Source organism: Camelus bactrianus, chromosome 14, assembly GCF_048773025.1.
Source record: "Camelus bactrianus isolate YW-2024 breed Bactrian camel chromosome 14, ASM4877302v1, whole genome shotgun sequence".
Lineage (NCBI taxonomy): Eukaryota > Metazoa > Chordata > Mammalia > Artiodactyla > Camelidae > Camelus > Camelus bactrianus.
The window spans coordinates 2201823-2220177 of record NC_133552.1 but is presented as its reverse complement, the minus strand read 5'-3'; the positions used below and the strand labels follow the sequence as shown (position 1 = coordinate 2220177).

The window sequence follows — 18355 nt, the reverse complement described above, 5'->3', positions numbered from 1 at the left end:
GAGGAAGTAGGGAAAACCCTGGTCCTGGTTTTCCCGGCAGCTGCAAGTTCAACGCTCACACATAGGGTGCCCGTAAGCCCACCAGCCCTGCTCAGATTCGGCGTCCTGGCCTTCGGCTCTGAAGGATGCTAGAGATTTAAGATGTAAGATGGTGCTCAAGCCAGTTTTTGAAGGCATGCTGGATTTCTCCACAGTCAATTCCGGTGTGTGTGTGTGACCACTCTGGTGGGCAGAAGGAGTCTTGAATGTAGCTCTTCCTGCATCATTGGGGCAACCACACACAGGTCTTAGATTTCTCAGTACTCAGGGATCCATTTTAATAGCGGTAACAGTAATCAACTTTGTCGTATTTAGATTTCCTATACAATGTGTCTATACTACGAAATATTATTTAGCCATTAAAAACTATGTATTTAAAGCACAGATGGTAACTTGGGGAAATATTTTATAATGGTCAAGAAAAAATGTCAATTCAAATTTCCTTTGTTTGAGTGATGTCTCCTTTGGCCACCAGTCACGTCGAACTAGCTCAGATAAGCGGGGCTTTAAGGAAGTTCCAGAAGTCTCATGAGAATCAAAGCAGAGGAATCCAAGACAGAGAGGTCTCCTGGAAGTTGGGTCTGGAACATCACTGAGGTTGGGCTCCCCCCTTGGGCTCCTGGGTTTCCCCACATCTGCTCCCTGTTCTCTCTCCCCACCCCACACCTCCTCCCCTGAGGCACAGCCTGTGTGGCCACCCTGCCGGGCTCAACTTCCCTTACATCTCACATCTATTCATCTTGGCTTCATCACTCCCCACCTTCATCTCTCCACCTCCAAGTTCAAAATCCCCAAGCTGATGGGCTCAGCACGTCTTTTTGAGTCGGACCACAGCTCTTAGGTCGTGAGTCAGTCTCAGAAGGATCCAGCACAAGAACTTTGGGGGGACATGGTCCACAGTGGGGACCAAAACAAAGCTGGCTAATGGAGTGAGGTGTGCGGAGGAGGCTGAGCTGGAAGGATGCCCTGGGCATGGTGGGGGACCGGGCCGGTCCCGCATGTGGCTTCTCCTGGGCTCCCTGGATGCTGTAGCTGTGTTCGTATGTCACCCGGAGGGCCGCGTGTCCACAGGGCACCCCTCCCATGTTCCACACACTCGTTCCCGGTAAGGCTGTTCTGACACCTGCCCGGCGTCGTAGCGGGGGACTCACTGAGCCATGTCACCTATGACCTGAGGCAGCTGCTCTGGGCAGACACATGACCCCATTCCCCCTCTGTGGAGCAACAGCTGCTCTCGGGTGACATCCCCTGTCCTGTCTCCAGCACCCTCGGGCCTGAGCTATTTCCTTTTATGAACCAACGATTTGTTCTGGCTGAGCAGTTGGCTCTCAGGATAAAAGAAAACCCAGCAGCCTGAGTGGCTGTGCTTTTGTCTCCCTGTGATCCCGACTCAAGGCACCGTGCCTGGCCCTGAAACACGTGTGGTTAAAAATTTGCGTCAGAGACAAGCGAGGATGATGGTGGTGGGGGTTCCTTAGGGAAGGGGTTGAATTCTGTAAGAACGCTTTTGTGGGAAGTGGTGGAGACAGTGGGGACAGACAGTGGTTTTGTCTGCGTCCAAGTGCCCCTCTTCCTTGGGGCAGCCCTTCATTTCAGATTCGAGTAAGGGCGAGCACCTTCCCCAAAGCCTGTGCCCCGGCTGCGGTGTGCACAGGGCCACCCGGGCTCATCCAAGAGCCGGGTGTGTGGTCTGGTGTTTGACACCGCCAGTGAGGAGAGCGAAACCGGCCAGAGAGAAACAGAAAACAAAGGGAGTCCCTGTGCCATTTCAAACCCTGGTTTTAGGACTTTCCAAGGCCAAATTCCCCCCTTTTAGCTTCAACTAGTTTAATTAATTTCCTCCGAACCAAGCCTCCTCACTGTCAAGCAGTGGCGTGCCGGCTGTTTTCTAACCCGGAAGAGTGTCGTTGGCCCATGCATTTACCCAGACCCAGTGCCTCTTTGCCTGGCTGGCGTACTGTCTTCCTTCAGTTTCCTGAAACTCGTTTTATGATCTGCAGTTTGTGGATTGAACTGTGAGGTTCGCTGCTACCAACATCTCATGTGTTGCTGCTAAAACAGGTATGGGTTACAGTCCCTGTTTCTGCAGCTGGTCCCGAGGCTCTGCCTTGCACTAAAGAGTTTTCTTCTTCACGGCTCATTCCGGATTCCCCTTGTGTGTGGCCAGCGCCTCAGCAGTTGGGGTTCTGTACTCTCATGAGTTACTGAAGCCCTCAGTTTCTAGGGACCTGAGCCTGCGTGTATAGGATGTGAGTCTTGCATTAACCTTATGGTTTTGCAATAAGATGGGGGGAGGTGCCCTCAGATATCATTACGTCCCTCCACCAAGCTCCCTGCCTGCCCTTGTCCCTGCATGGCGGGGACACGATTTTCCTGCAAAAATGGAGGAAAAGAGATCCCACTTAACCATGTCTGACAGCAGGCAGCCTGCAGCTTCAGCTCCTCTCTTAGCGCTGGTACATCAAGAGACACTTAGTCACGGAGGAGCTGAAGGACATCATGGGTGAGGTTGATGTGATAGTTATAAACTGACCTTCACACTGTTATAATAGAGAATTCAGTCTTTTACTTGGACCCAAGACACACGGAATATTATTAAGTTTACAAAGACATTCACAATAAATTAACAGAATTTAAATAACATAATGCATAATGTCTGACTACACATTTTTAATATAAATAGAATGAAAATGAAGGTTAACTACTTGGAAATGACAAAATTCTTTCTTAAATCACAACATGTGGTTCAAACGAAAAAATTAAACCAAAATTGTTGAATACCTACGTAATAGTGAGGATAGGACCATGATGCATCAGAGGAGAACTGGTTAAACTGCATCCAGAGGAACACATATACCCTCTAACACAGATATTTATTTAAAAATAAATAAAGATAAACTAAAGGATTCAACTTAAAAAGTTAGGAAAACCAAAATAAGTCAAACTAAAATAGAAGGAAAAAAATACGATTGCAGAAATAAATTAGAGCACAAAAAAGAATAGACATATCTAATAACTAGTTTTTTGAAAAACAATTAATATAGATAAATTGCTAGTTAGTATTTAAGGACATGGTTGACAGGGAGAGTGTTTAACATAATTAGAAATAAGGCAAGGAAATAGACAATGATACAGAAAAAATTTTTTTAAGTTATGAAACTATTTTGCAAAACTCTGCACAATTACATTTGAAAACTTTTATGGCTAGAAACTATGGCTCAGCTTAAACAACAACAGAAACATCTGTACATTTCAGGTCACTGTGCAAAACAGGGGTCAGGATGAGTACAGAGTATTGTCTGTTTTACCACATGATGGAGGGCTTCCTGGAGGAATCAAAGAAACATGTCCTGGACTGGGAATCACGAGGTCTGGGTTCTGATCAGAGCTCTGTGGGTACTTGTCACTTGACATGTTGACCGAATTACCCATAGGAAGTCACTTGGCCTCTCTGGGCCTCATTTTTACACCCATAGAACTAGGAGATCTGTGATTCTATGATTCTACATTCATGAGCCTGATGAAGCCTACAGTGAGATTCACAAAGCTTTTCTTTTCTTATATGTAAGAGACAGTCATGCTATTTCTGCTTTAGTAGTTTCTTACCCAAAGGTAGAGCACCAGAGTCACATGACTTTAGACCTAAGGATCAAGTGGAAAGGATTTATTATGTGAAATTGCCTGCCATGAATGGCCAACCAGTTTACCGGGAGGGACCCCCAGTGCGGTCAGAGAGGATGGTGGAGAGAGGCCTGGAGGGGTCCGTGGCCCAGCCCGCCGGTCAGGGGGCAGTGACTCAGCTCGGTCAGCTAGGCACACATCTGCGGGGGGTGGGCACAGGCTGAAGAGAACTCTGCTGTCTCACTTTTCCCACAACAGGGAAAGAGCCTGGAATGTTCCACAGACAGTCCCCAGAGCAGAACATGAGGTCGTGCTCTGAGGAATGAGCTAGCGTCCAAAATCCAGTGGACAGAGAAGGTTCTGGTTCTGACGGGAGGGACTGCACAAACAGATCAGAGCCCTAGCCCTGCAAGTCCTCCAGCGACCTTGGCAAGCTCGCTAATCCTCTGCTGAACTGGGCACTGAGTGCACGGCCAGCTGTTGGGAAGCCCTGCGCTGGGGCCCCGCAGCTGGTGGTGCCGGGTCACCTTGTGCCATGTCCCGTGGTTAAAAATGAAATCGCCTGCAAAGTCCAAATGAGGCCCGGCTGTGCGGCTGGGGCAGTCGCTGTGTTCACAGCCTCTTCTGGTTGCACGAGAGGCAGCAGGGAGGAGCAGGCATCTGTGGATGCCGCAGGGGGCGCTGGGCTGGTCCAGGACCCCAGCCCTTCACCCTGATGCGTGGCTTGACGGGGAGCCCCTGGCTGCCGGCCCTGACACACCCACCCTGGAGAGCACATGGCCCACAGCTTCCTGCCCTGTTCCATCCGGTTCCACAGCCCTCTCGAGAGACATCTGTTTGTTTTCCTCATGGCCCTTCTCCTTCTCGGAGAATGTTCTAGGTAAGAGGCTCCCAGGGGCCGGCTCCAGGCCTGTTCACATCCTGTGCGATGCTCTAATTGTTGGCTTTGTGCAGCTGCAGACACTGAAAGGGCGAGTGCCCCACGGTGCATCTAGGGAAGGCGGGACACAGGTGGCCCGGGCACAGGACTGCCCGGGATACTGAGAGCATCACCGGACAGCACAGGCCAGGAGGGTCAGCTCCAGGACCGAGACAGAGTCTTAACGTACTGAGTTTGTATCTTACACTAACCACTCTGTTGATTTCATAGTTTGTGTCTCACCGTTCTCAGCCAATAATGGTGTCTTATTGGAGCTGAGTGAAGAGAGCCCTTCAGGTGGCATTTCAGAGAGTTACCTGGACCAGGGGGGTTCCCAATGACCAAGACAGCCCGGGACAGCCATGCCCACCAACCCGATGAGGAGGCCCCTTCCCGGGACCAGCAGCCACGCTGACATACCACGAGTAAGGGTGGAGGGGACCTGTCAGAAGAGACACTCAGGTCTACAAAGACTGTGCGCCTCATCTCTGGTCTTTCTACAGACATGGATTCCTATCCTATCTGCTTTATTTTAACACTTTACCCTCCAAATTATATCATGAAAGTTTTATGGGAGGTTTTGCTAAAACTCCGTCATATTATCACCTGAACAGCTACTTCGACTTTTTGAAGTTAATTCCCAGACTTTTGCATGTGCATACACATTCTATGTAATTATAATCACATCTATCACTTCCTGTGTTCCATTTGCCAATGAACATATTGTAAACATTTTCTGTGTTTCCAACAGGGCCAGTTTCAGGAAGTCCCACCAATCCCCTCTTCAGAAGGGCCCAGTGTTGTCACCACCTTGAAGTTCTTAACAATTTTGAACAAGTTGCCCAGCTTTTCCATTTGGCACTGGGACCTGCCAATTATGTAGCTGGTCTTGGTTTCTCTTCTTATTTTGTTTTGGTGATGATACTTTTTTTTTTATAATTTACTCTATGCTCACTTAAGCTGGATTTAATACAGATAATGCTGGGAAAATAACTTTATGTCTGTGGAGTTTTGTAATGTTAAATTATTCAGGATAAATTCTGGACACGGGTTCTATGTGCGTATGTTTTTATGTCCCATGTTACTGTATTGTGACGTGATATCTGCCTTTCTCCACTGACAGTGAAATGGAAAATGTATTAGAATGAGAAAGAAACCAAGTTACCGAATCCACAGGCCAATGGTATCAGTACCATTATAATCGAACATTACATTTCACTCTGAACTTCCCAAGAACAAGGCAAAAGGGCAAACACACATGCAGAGGTAACTGCCGTGCCCACCAGAGGAAGGGCTTCCTCGTAAATAAATAGGCAGACGGGCTTCCTAATAAACCCTCGGATAAACCCGTCACGCGGGTGAGGGTGCGTCCATGGGCGCAGAACTATCTTCCCTCTTCCCGCTGGGTTCTTTGGCTGCTCTAATAATTGAACTGACACAAGACAGATTAAGAGAGAAAAACAAATTTAGTTCTGTATGTACATGCTCCCCATGAAAATACGAAATTCAAAGAAATGACCGAAGCAGGCAACTTCTTATACCTGCTAGACAAAGAAACAGTACATTTGTGAAGAACTGACAAGACAGAGGAGTTTGGTCTTGCAGTAGCAAACAGGTGAAGAACGAACTAGGCTTGGTTATCCAGGCTTTCCAGCCCTGAGCCCCCTGTCTCTGGTGATCAGGAATCCTGCTTTCCTGGTACAGGGAGGGCACACATCACATGAGAGATTTATTTCTTGATTTCAGGGGGACAAAGGAAGGTCAGAGTGTCCTTCTTACACCGGCTGCTTCTCAAGTAACTTTTTTTTCTATTTAATTTTTTTAGGGGGGGAGGTAATTAAGTTTTTTAATGTATTTTTTTAATTAACATTTTTTTTTTTGGCAGAGGTGCTGGGGATTGAACCCAGGACCTTGTGCGTGCTAAGCACACAGCCTACCACTGAGCTATAGCCTCCCCATCTCAAGCAACTTTAATTCAAAATAATCAATATGCCAAAGAGGTGTGTTGGGTTGACAGATTCTGTCCACCCTCCCTGTCTCTGTGTCCGGTTCATAAACAGTCCTCTGTAAGATGCTGAATAAATGAATGTTGGCGCTTAACGCTGCTCATTCCATAGACAACAGAGAGGATGTAATAAAGGCTTGCGAATATCTGTGGGAGAGCAGGACCAGGTGTCGTGCACACAGCTGCACGTGTGCAGGCTTGTTTATTCCACACACACACCCAGTGGGGTATTAGCACCCCGTTTTACATTCGAGGATGCTGATCTGTAAGGACAAGTTGTGTTTCCAGGTCCCCCAAGGCAGGTGTGAAGCCAGGTGTTGGACATAGCTGGCATATCCTCACCTGGCCTGCCACATTGCCCCACATCTCTGTGGGGCCCTTCCATGGCGGGGTGGGGTCGGCGACTTCACAAAGTCCTTCATGACTTCCTCATACCTTGGAAATCCTGGGCAGCACCTGCAGTGCTCATCTGAAACCAGACATGGTCATTCTCACCCCTGCTGGTGGGAATGTCAACTGGGGACGTCTTTCAGGAAGGCAATTTTGCAGCTGGTATAAGATGCTTTAAATGTGTCCATCCTCTTCGGTCCACTGTTAACTTCAAAGAATATAGCATAAGGAAACCATTCTAAATGCACACAAAGACTCACAGCTGCAATTGGATGTATCTGAAATATTCAGCAGTAGAGAAATTGATAAAAGCCGTTATAATACACCTAATGCAATGTAATGAGCCTCTGTTAAAAACTGTCTTTTTAAAAAAAACATTTTATATATTTTTTTGTGCATGTGGATCTTCTTTTGGTTTTTGTTTTTGTTTTCCCCTTTGGGTGGAAGTAATTAGCTTTATTTAGTTAGTTATTTTGATGGAGGTGCTGGGGATTGAGCCTAGGATCTCATGCAAACGGGGCATGTAATCTACCGCTGAGCTATACCCTGCCCCCCCCAAACTGTCTCTTAAAAGGACACTTGAATACATAGGAAAATGTTCACAGAATTTAGTTATATGGGAGGAAATGCAGTCTTAAACAATAAATACATTGTAGCTCTAATTTTGCAAAGGATGTACTTCTGGTGGAATTTTAAACCAATACAAGAACTTTAAATGGATAGAGTCATTGGACAGTCTGTATCAAAACTTAAATCCTACACCAATTCCACACCATAGTTACCTGCCTTAGGAAAACAGTCACATGAACATAAAGAGGCAGGTACTGTCTCGGTTTTTAATGTTGTAATTGGACATCATCTTAATACCTGTCAAGAAGGGAAGAGTTAAATGCATTGATGGGTTGTAACTGCAGAGTAGCAGGCAAGACTTAGAAAGATTGGGGTACTGGCATGAAATTTAAGAATAGTTTCTGACAGATTGTTAGGTGAAAAAATACAAGTTGCAGAAAGGAAAATCTAATTTATATTCTTTGAAGACTCAGTACAACCTGTTACTATGTTTGTGGTCACACACGTATCAGAGGGTCGAGAGGGTCTAGGTTCCCTCCAGAAGGAGACGCGCTGTATGGTTAGGGTTACTTACTCTGAGATGAGAAATGGGCGTTGTGCTGGTTATAAAGGAAGGTTTATTTTAGCTGGAGTGTTTGAATCATTTACAAGGAGAATGCAATTGTATGTGGCTTGTGGAGTTAAAAATAAACGTAACATTTTGAGTGTTAAAGAAAAACATAATGAAACAAATACACGAAAGCATTGAGTGACTGTATTTGGTATTTTCTTTGATTATTGTTGGCTTTAATCTTGTCAAATTAAGAATTGTAACTCTGATTCTAAACACGAAACTCCTGTATCTCTTAAGGCTGGTATATGGTAAGTGTCCAGTAAATAATTTTTCGTTAAACCCCTTCTCTCCCCAAGCTCTTCACTATCTTCCCTCACGGCCTAATTTCTTCCTAACGTTTATTTACCACTTGGCACATGTGTTTATTGAAATACATTCGGTCTCTCCCACTGGAACGCAAGCTCCGCGTGTTTTCTGCTGTTTGTGGCACGTGGAGCGGGGCCTCATGCGGTGGGGGCAGGGTGGGGGAAGCTTAGCGCAGAAATCAACAGTCGCTGATGACACACAGATGCCCAGGAAGTTCCTGGGAGGATTTATACCTACTCAAAGGCCAGCAGTGTTTTCTGAGTGGTGGGATTGTGGTTGATCTTTGTATATTTAAAATGAGCTATTTTCAAGTTAAAAAGAAAAAAAACCCCCACAGTTGATGGGAGGCTGATCTGAGAGAACCTCCAGTTGAACAGACTCTGCTTTGCAGCCTCACGGAGGAGGTTTGGGTTGTTGACAACAGTGTTCCTTTCCTAGTGAGTCAATGATCCTGTACATTGTGTATTTTTTTTTTTAGGTGACTAGGATGGCTTCAAGCATCACTCGAAAAGTCGATCATAGTTTTGCCTCCACAGCATCGTGTGGCAGACTCGGGGACGCCGCGATTAAGATGCACAAAGTTTGCATTTCTTCTCTGTGATTCTGCTCTGTCTTGAAGCCCGGGAAAGCAGAGCACGCCTTTGGCCCCATACAGAGAGCTATGCACCAGGAAGGGGGGCGATGGCCCTGTTTCTGATGGGGTGAAGGGCCCCGGAAGGCCTGGTCCTTCTGGAACATCGCAGGACGAGACGGCTGCGGGCACCATGAGATCAGAGCTGAGCTCCAGGGACTGACGGCCCAGAGAACAGCTGACAAGTGACTGTGGCTGGAGGGGAGCAGAAAGCCGTCCCCTACCCTCCTTGGGCCTGCCCGGACTCTGGAATGACACTGACCAAGGACAAAGTCACAGGAGTAAAGCACGTGGGCCTTTTCGTAATGCCAGCGCCGCGTGCACACCCCGGAGACTCACTGATGAGCCAGAAAGGGGTGGTGAGAACGTGCAGCCCTCGCGGGACCTTAGCCAAGGACATGGACGTGCAGAGGTGTGCACCACAGAGGAGGAGGGGTTTGGTGTCGGGGCCTGGCAGCCTGTGGGGCGGAGAGTGCAGGGGGCAGCCAGCAGGAGGCGGGGCTTTGGCGAGGGAGGTCCTGCTGATCCCTCTCTGGTGACTAAGAGGAGGATGTCGCACTTTTCTGGGTCTGCTGTTTCTCCGTTGTCTTCAGGTCAAAACAATCCTTAGGCAAAAGTGGCCTATTCTGGTGCCCCACAGAGAGGCACGGGAACAGACTCGGCCTGGGGAGGAAGGGCGCTCTGCCCTGAGCTCCTCTGTGCAGCTAAGACTGACCTTATGCCATGTCACCCGCCAGGGCCAGAGCCGTGGGGATGGCGTGGCCGGTGCCTGGCCTCTGCTGGCCCCGTTGCACGAGGGGCCGTGTGCTCACGGGGTCCTGGCTGTGGTTGTGGTTTCCGATGCCCCTCACGTTCCCACGGTTCAGGGGCCACACGTCCTTCCTAGGAAATGCCATGGGATCATTTTCCTGTGGGTGTGGCAAATATAACGGGATTTTCTGAACACTGAGCTAAGCCTACACAGGTAGTGTTTAGGGCAAGTGTCTCGCCCCCACCTCTACAGTTATTCTCGAATGCGGGAAGCATCTTGAAGCAGGAACTGTAACGCACTAACGAATAACCTCTTTGGTTTGAACACCTAGAAATTATTGATCACATGCCGAGCACTGTGCACTCCCCCAGCGGAAGGTAGTGTTCCCATTTCACAAATGAAGAGACTGAGGGTCAGGAGCACAGGGGACTTGGCCAGACACCGACTGGCTCACAGGGCGCAAACCCACGTCTGCCTGTGGAACTGTCCACAGCAGCTGCTGGGACTGGGAGAGGGCTGGCTCTGAGCACCGGCCAGCTGACAGGGTCTGGGGCGGGGGTCCAGAAGCTGAGACTCCAGGCTTACGAGGAGGTGCTGAGATGCGCTGATGTCTCTCAGCGTGAACGGCGACCGTGTCTGAGTTGATAGGGATCTGACACTCAGACCACTCTGTGCAGGAGGCCCGCGCGGGCCACGCGGGCAGAGAGGGTAGCTCCATGATGTGGCTGGAGAGGAAGTGTGGGCCGTGGCGAGAGCCACAGCTGGGAGTCTTCCAGGAGGATAAGCCAGAGGACTGCTGGTGCCAGTTCTTTAAAAGTCCTGGACAAGAGGCAAAGTCGTCCCCTACGGAGTGCCTGGCACAGGTGATGTGAGCTTCATTCGTCTGGTGACCACCCAGACGGCGCTGTTAGAACTGAGGTAGCTTCTGGAGGGGCAGGCTCACCTCCACAGGTGCCTGCCACCGAGGGCCGGAGTGCTGGTGGCCCATGCAGTTCTATGGTGAGAAACAGGGACACCTCCAGGCACCCTTTCTCCCCAGCAGAAACGGGCTGTCACCTAGTGATTCTGTTAGCATGAGACACTTCTCTGCTGTCTCCTAGGACATTATATACGTGTGACTCTTTGAGTCTAAGATGCCAAGGAAATGCCAGCAAATTTGGTGTCTTAAGTGGCAGCCCTGTGCAGGGTCGGTCTGCAGAGAGGCAGGCGGCTCTGGTCTGGAGTGAACCTGACAGTTGGGGGTCTGCTTTGATCTCCCCAGGGAAGCGCTCCAGATTTTGCTGAGCTAAGTTAGGTATTTTCCTCCGAGGTAAAGCAACCCAGAGCTTCAAGGTTCCAGCAGTTCTGGATAAGCCCTACTGATGGAGCAGTCTTGTCTGCTAGGAAGCTGTATTGAGGAGGATGGTTCGCCCAAGGTGGGTGGAGGTGGGAGGCGGGGGTGAGGAGGGGTAGGGGGTGAGGATGGGGAGGGGGTGAGGATAGGGGTTGGGGGGTGAGGATGCAGGTGGGGGGTGAGGGTAGGAATGGGGGTGGGGAGGGAATAAGGGTAGGGATAGGGATGGGGGTGGGTGTGGGAGGTGGGGATGGGGTAGGGGTGAGGGTAAGGATGGGGGTGGTGGGTGGGGATGGGGTGGGGAGATGAGGGGGTGGGGGGCTGTCCATAAAAATCTGCCTTTCTTGGTATTTCCCAAGGTTTCCAAAACATTTTGAGCAACTGCTTTTTTTTTCACCCTTTGGAACCGCACACCCCAATCCAAATAAAATGCAGAAAGCACCTTGTGAGCCATAACCTGCAGGGCAAACGCAGGGTGTGGTACTGTTTCATCAGCAAGCCAGCCTGTAGCTGTTTTTCTAGTTAATTCTAGTAAATTACAGGATTTGCAGACTGGACGTTGCTGGGTCACACTCTTCATTTTCCACGAGGGGGGAATGCTACCAGAGGCGCCTTGTCTGTGTCACAGGGCCTTGGGGCTGCGTGTGTCCAGTAGAGCCCAGGGCTGGTCGTACCCTCCTCCCGAATGAGTCTTTGCAACTTGAAGAGAACAGGCAACGTGCTTACTGCCAGCAGCATCCCCAGCTTGAGCGACCATGCGCATTTTGCAGCATGATTGAAACCTAAGGTTGACAATGGTCCTATCTCTTTAAAAAGAAAAAAAAAGGCGTCTGGGCGGGGAGGGGGTGCTGCTGACTGCGGCAGGGCACCCAGTGGCCTGGACCAGTGGCTGCGGCGGCAGTCACGCTGGAAACTGCTGATGTGACAGAAGGACAACAAAGGCCTGGGACGCGACACTGGCCGGGATCAGGGACTGCGCGAGGACCCGGCTAGATGTCACAGGAGAGGCCGGGAGCCCACAGGAGGCGGGCGCGGCTGATGGGGCCCCGTCCATCTGCTGAGAGCCAGGCTAGGACCCGGGCGCCCAGGCTCTGAGGTCGTTTTCCAGGACTGCTGGTCGTTGCCCAGGGATACTGCCTTCTGAGAGGACAGAGATGCTTCTTTACCGCCTTGTGCCCTGTAAGTAAGGGGTTCCTTTAAAAATTCCCAGTTCGGCTTCAACCGGCTGGCTTGTGGGTGAGCCACCAGCTGCAGCGTTTCTGGAGAGGTGCTCAGACCTCTGGCTTTGTCATTATAATTTCCATTGAGGGTGGAAGGTTTGCTCACAAAGGGTCTATTGCTCTAATATGGATCGTGGGGCCAAGACTCCCAGAATGGCTTCCAGTTTAGTTTACAGTAATTGTCCTCATTTAAATAACATGCCCTTAAATCATTCCATATGTGACCGTTATCTTACGTAGAAATATCTGAAAATCCTGCTTTTAGTTAAAAACATTTTACTTAGTTATTATGTTTTATTTTAATAAGCGATTGTTGAATTCTTAGAAAGAGCATCCCGGTTTTAAGCACCACCATGACAAAAATCTCTTGCTCTTTATCTTTTGCTTACAACAAGGTTGATACCGCAGTGGAGAGTGCTGGGCTTGTTCCTCACGTGTTCCTCTGGGGGCTTTAATATTTTCCCTCCCTATGCAAGGAAAGCCTGTTTGTTTAGTAGAAGGCGGAATGCGGGTCAGCTCATATGCTGCCCTGAAGTTACATGGAGGGGACCTCTCATTGCTCCTCCAATGCGGATGAAAGCAACGGGCAAACTCCTATTTTATCTGTTACTTAAAAAGCAAATCTCCCACATCGTTTTCTTAAGCTGTTCACTGATAGCCAAGCATGTACTAGGTGGATGCATGGTTATCACGTCCCAGTGGTTTTATTTGTGACTAACCAGTTTTCCTTCCCTAATCTTGCCGCAAAGTCTTACTTCATGTCGGGGACAAATGACACCCAGTGTCCTCCTTCCGTGGCCGTCCCTTCATCCTTTCTATACCTCCCCCGGCTTTTTGGCCCATTTTCCCTTCTTTACTGTCGAGGTCAAAGCTCCTTCAGTCTCCCTATCAAACGAATCAAGCCAGATCGTCTGTCTTCCCATATTTTCCTTGTTCCTTGCTTGGTCTGTAAGATCTTTTCCATGACTAACATGGTGTTTTCTATTCTTCACATAATTAGGAAAAGAAGTCTAGTTACAGCCTTGTTTTAAGACCAAGGTTGGCAGCATCTCGTGTATTGCTGCTGTATACTGGATTTGCTCTCAGCAGCTGTGGGTTCAGATCTCAGCTCTGCAGCCCCTGAAAATTCAGTCAGCTCCCGCAGGCTTCCCCGTTCCTTCCCATGTCAGAGATGTTGTTCACATAGTTTTGCAGGGTCGAAATGAGCCAGTGCACCTGAAGGCACCTAGCACAGTCCCTGGCACCATACGGCTGTTTAGCGGGTGTTCTGTCCACCCATCCCCGGGCTGCAGGCTTGAGTGGTTTCTCGTGCCTTTTCCCTAAAGGAATGAATGTTGAAATGGTCTTTTGACCGAGTGCTTCTTAAGCAGCACCGAGTACAAAAAATGTGTTCAATACTTGCTAGGGACTCCTCTCTTAAAGTAGGACTGCTGATTTTCACGTGGCCGCAGGAGTGCGCTGCTGGAGGGGAAGGCCACCCCTCTCCGTCTGCCTCCTATTAAACCCTGCGTGACGGCAGACTGGAGGACGATATTGACTGTCCTGCCCTGAGTCCAAGGGAGTGAGGACCACTAATGGGCCCCGTGCAGAGAGTGCCAAGCTGGAAATGGGAACGGTTCCCGTGGCCGTTCTGATCTTGGACGACCTGGGTGGTAATTTGCTTTCTGTATTGCCAGTCCTGTTACTATTTTAGTTTGTGTTATATGTCCCTTTCTCCTTGTCGACTTTGCGTCCCTTAAGTGCTGCGCGTAGCACATGGTGTCAGATTTAGGTTGAGGATGGAGCCGCCATGCCAGTGCCTAAGGGAGCCCGAGGAAGTGGGAGAAACAGGGGACCCCTGGACGGGGACCAGGGGCGTGGCTCCACCTGGGCCTCGGCTCCTCTTCGTGCTGATTGGAAAGTCGTGTAACTTCATCTTTAAGAGAGGGGCTACAGCGCAGGGCATCTTTAAATTTCCTGCAAGGCCTGGTGCACTCAGTTTATGGCAGTTATTCGATCAAATACCGCATTTCACGTATGTTGTCTCTCCATTCTCACAACAGCCTGATGAAACAGGCAGCCCTGTTTTGCAGATTATAAAATGTCACATTAAGAGAGAGCAGAGCCCCAACCGTTTCTTATTTGTGGAAGGAGGGGTCTACTGGATGGCGCCTAAGTTTGCCTTTCTTACTGCACATCAGTGAGCGCTCCAGCTGCCGACCCTGAGCGGTGGTCCCTGCACCAGTGTCCCTCTCGGGGGTCTCAGGGCACAGTCCATGGTGACGTGAAGCCCAGGACAGCTTCTCAGTTTGTAAGGGGGATCAGTGGTCCACTCGCAGCATCATTCCATCCAGACGAGCGTTCCTTTTCAGTATCTGCTCTGGATTCAGCCAAGAGTCTATCACCCAGTAAAGAAATTGTGGCCTCTGCAGTTCACAGGTCCTGTTCATGTGTTCTGAGATGACAACATTTAAAAATGATTCAAAGCCACCTGAATATTTTTATGGGTGATCATTTGAACTTCACAGATCTTACTTCATTAAAGTATTCAGTGCCGGAGAAGAGTTTGAATTTGGGCGTATCTGGACTTTGTGCGCTATTTTAACGTAGTATTAGAGGTTTAGTCCTTCTCTTTGTTTTCAATGCAGTGATGAATTTAACCATTAAAAAAAAGTTCTAACAGGGTTACCAGATAAATTACAGAAACTACTGCAGAAGATAAACAAATGCTAAGAAATTATTTGTTATTTACTTGAAATTCAAAGTTAACTAGGCATAATTTTGTGAAATCTGGCAACCTTACATAAACAGAACCTTAAATAATAGTTACTTTGAGTGTAAAGATCTTAACTTGTTAGGTTTTTAAATGTAAAACATAAATTACATCTAGAGTTTATTTATTTAATGGAGGGACTGAGGATGGAACCCGGGACCTTGTGAACGCTAAGCACACTCTCTGCCCCTGAGCTACACCCTCCCCCTAAAACATAAATTACACCTAATCCTTATCAGTGTCCGATAATACGTGAAACATCTCACGGGCTTTATGTACCGATGCTTTGGTCTATTACACGCTGACGCGCAGTGACTGTCCTAAGGAAGTGCTGATCCTGAGGAAAGGCTGCTGTCCCACTCACCTTCATACTCCCCTGGGGCCCTGCTAATGCGTGAAAAAAATTACCTGGGATTTTAAATTTATTTCCTTGGAGTTAGGTAGACGTGGTTTTGAAAACTGGCTCTGTATCATGGAGCTCTGTTACTTCGTCTCTTGGAAGCTCGGTTTCCTCCTCCTTAAGCAGGACCGGGAATAGCTCAGCGGTTCCCACCGCTGGGGTCAAATGGCAGGTGTGCAAAGCCCCCACCAGGCTCCCGAAGAAACTGTGATTTTCAAGCGAATGAGTGTCTATCAAAAAGCCAGATAATAATAATACTAGATAATATCAAAAGAGATGAATTTCAATCATAGAATCTGTTTTTAATATAGTATCATTATTTTTTAATTGAAGGACAGTTGATTTATAATGTGTTGGTTTCTGGGGTACAGCACAGTGATTCAGTCATATATATATTCTTATTATTTTTCACATTCTTTTTCATTCTGGGTTATTACAAGATATTGATGATAGCCTCCTGTTTTTAATATATTATTTTTAAAAGCTTTATTGAGATATAATTCACATACTATACGATTCACCCATATAGTATATTACTTTTATGTAAAATTTCATTTTTGAAGATAAGTGAGCTTTCAAAGGTAAACCTAAAAGTCTGAGGAGTTTGTTCCGGTGCCAGTCCCTCCAGACCCCTGCCTCCAGCAGTTAACAGTCCTCGTTGACCGACCAAACGCTGAGGTTTAGATCAGCTTTGTTCAAGATGCTCTGTAAAAGCATACGTGTCTTTTATTACTTGGAAATTGGCCATAGTGAGTAAATTATTCATTCTTTATTGAGTACCTTCTGTATCCATGGTCCTGCCTCTGACCAAGAAGGGGCAGCAAGGAGAAATAACACATTCCTGAGGAACTTTCAGCAACACAGACACAGAAGAGTTATACAACGCAGAAGGGATTTGGAGCGCGGAGGGAATAATTCACACTTATTAAATCTCGGATACAATATCTTTTCTGCTGTACGTTTTACTTTACACACACACACGCATCACTCACCTTCATTTTGGGGCTCTGTAAAGTGCATTTATGTAAATCTTCAGCTTGGTCTATTGATTTACAGGGTGAATTAATCTGACTTCTCCATTTTGCAAAGATGCCATCTTAAAGTCTTTGCTGACTCATGCTTTGTTCTGACATTAAGGAGAGCAAGACCGTTTTTCTGAGGGTAATGCCAGAGGAGGTTTTCTGGGGCCCGAGGTCTGTCTGTTTTGGCTCCTTGTTCCTGTAGTGTGAGGGACTTTCATGGGTACATTTTCAGCACATCACGGAGGATTTAGCTGCCTCTAAATTTGTTTGATCAAACGTGATGAAAGGTAATGTTGAGTTTTAATTCCCATCTTTAGGGGAACATGTACCCCATTTGCAGGAGATCACTAAAGCCGATTCTGGCTCTATTGTTTGCTATAAAATGCATGAAAAGACTGTTTCTAGGGAAACTGCATCTGCTGCAGAGGGTGGCCCTGTGAACCAGGGGCACAGAGAACAGCGAAGGAGGAGGGGGCACCCGAGGCGTCCCTGTTTCGTCCGGACACGGCCCTGGTCACACAGTGGTCATGGTTTAAGCCTGGGGTGTCCAGGCTTAACGTTCACCTTGGTGAGTGGATGGAGCTGGCGTGTTTCTCTCCTGCTCTGTAAATGACGTCATGTATGTGCCAAGTCTGCCTGCTCCGGGGGAAGCCCAGGTTGCCAAGATAGGGCGTCTCTGCTGGGAAGGTCAAGAAGTCTTGGATGGATGGACACACTGTGCTCGTATGAGCCGCGGGCAGTGGCTTCAGGCGTCAAAGCCAAATGCGTGGACTCCGCAGCTGGACAGCCAATCCCGTTCCCCAATAGCGATGATGGTTTGGCTCCTGAAGTGTGAGAGAAAGTCGAGAATCAGTGGGCAGAGAATGCTGTGAACATCCCATGGCCCTTTATGATGTGCAGGAGAATATTCCACGAGCAAAGAATGGCTGCTCTTATGGCAACACTTGCCTGCAGGTGATTAATAGAGCTTTTAGACAGAGTGGAGGCTGGTCCACTCTGGATGAAGTGGTCAGCGGATGGGACAAGTCAGCCCCGGGTTGCAGATGGGGAGGGCTGGGCACAGAGAGGGGATGTGGCCCTCTCCCCCAAAGTGATGCAGTGGGAGCAGCTTCCTTCCCGATGGGGGAGAGTATGGGCATAGAAGGAAATAATGTTTGAGTGCCTGCATTGTGTCTGGCACTCACTAGTAACACTAAGGTAAGAGATGGGGGTGAAGGACCTCACTTTAAGTCCCAGCGTGAGATGGTGCTTAACTTTGTAGGACACCAATTTCCTTATCTGTGCAACGGAATGAGCAGTTTCCTACCAAATCACTAAGCTGTTATGAGACTGAAATAAGATAATATCTATGAAATCACTTTAACAGGTTAAAAATACTGCACGTCCACAGTCTTGCTGAACTGAGTTACAACTTTACAATCAATAGCATTTCAACGATACACAAAATTTAGAATGTGCTGATTTTCTTGGGCATGTTAATGAACTCTGTAAACATAAAATTATCATGAATGCAATAAGAACAGATTTATCATATAATGATTGATTGGATTGTCTTGTTGAGGAGTTGTCAAATTTATTAGCATGGATAGTTTGAAAGTTCACATTTCTTATTTTTAAAATTGCATCAGACTGCTGTTCAATCATATTAGATGCCATAAAAAGGTTACTAGCTTTTATCTTCCAGGCAATGTCAGTGTTAAGGATTTATAAAAGTAAATGTGTGATGTATTGAAGCTCTCAAAAATGGGTGCATTATCAGGCAAAGATTTATACATGAGATGCA

General features: G+C 47.9%; 1 protein-coding gene across 3 annotated transcripts in view; it reads left to right on the top strand.

The window, feature by feature from the left end:
• Nucleotides 1-12092: 12092 nt before the first annotated feature.
• The window catches only part of SACS (sacsin molecular chaperone), a 66082-nt gene continuing 59819 nt past the window's right edge, over nt 12093-18355 (top strand). For all 3 annotated transcript variants that reach the window (XR_012511602.1, XM_074377919.1, XM_074377916.1), the window contains exon 1: nt 12093-12357. The gene's annotated coding sequence lies outside the window, so the exon portion shown is untranslated. The remainder of the gene's footprint in view (nt 12358-18355) is intronic.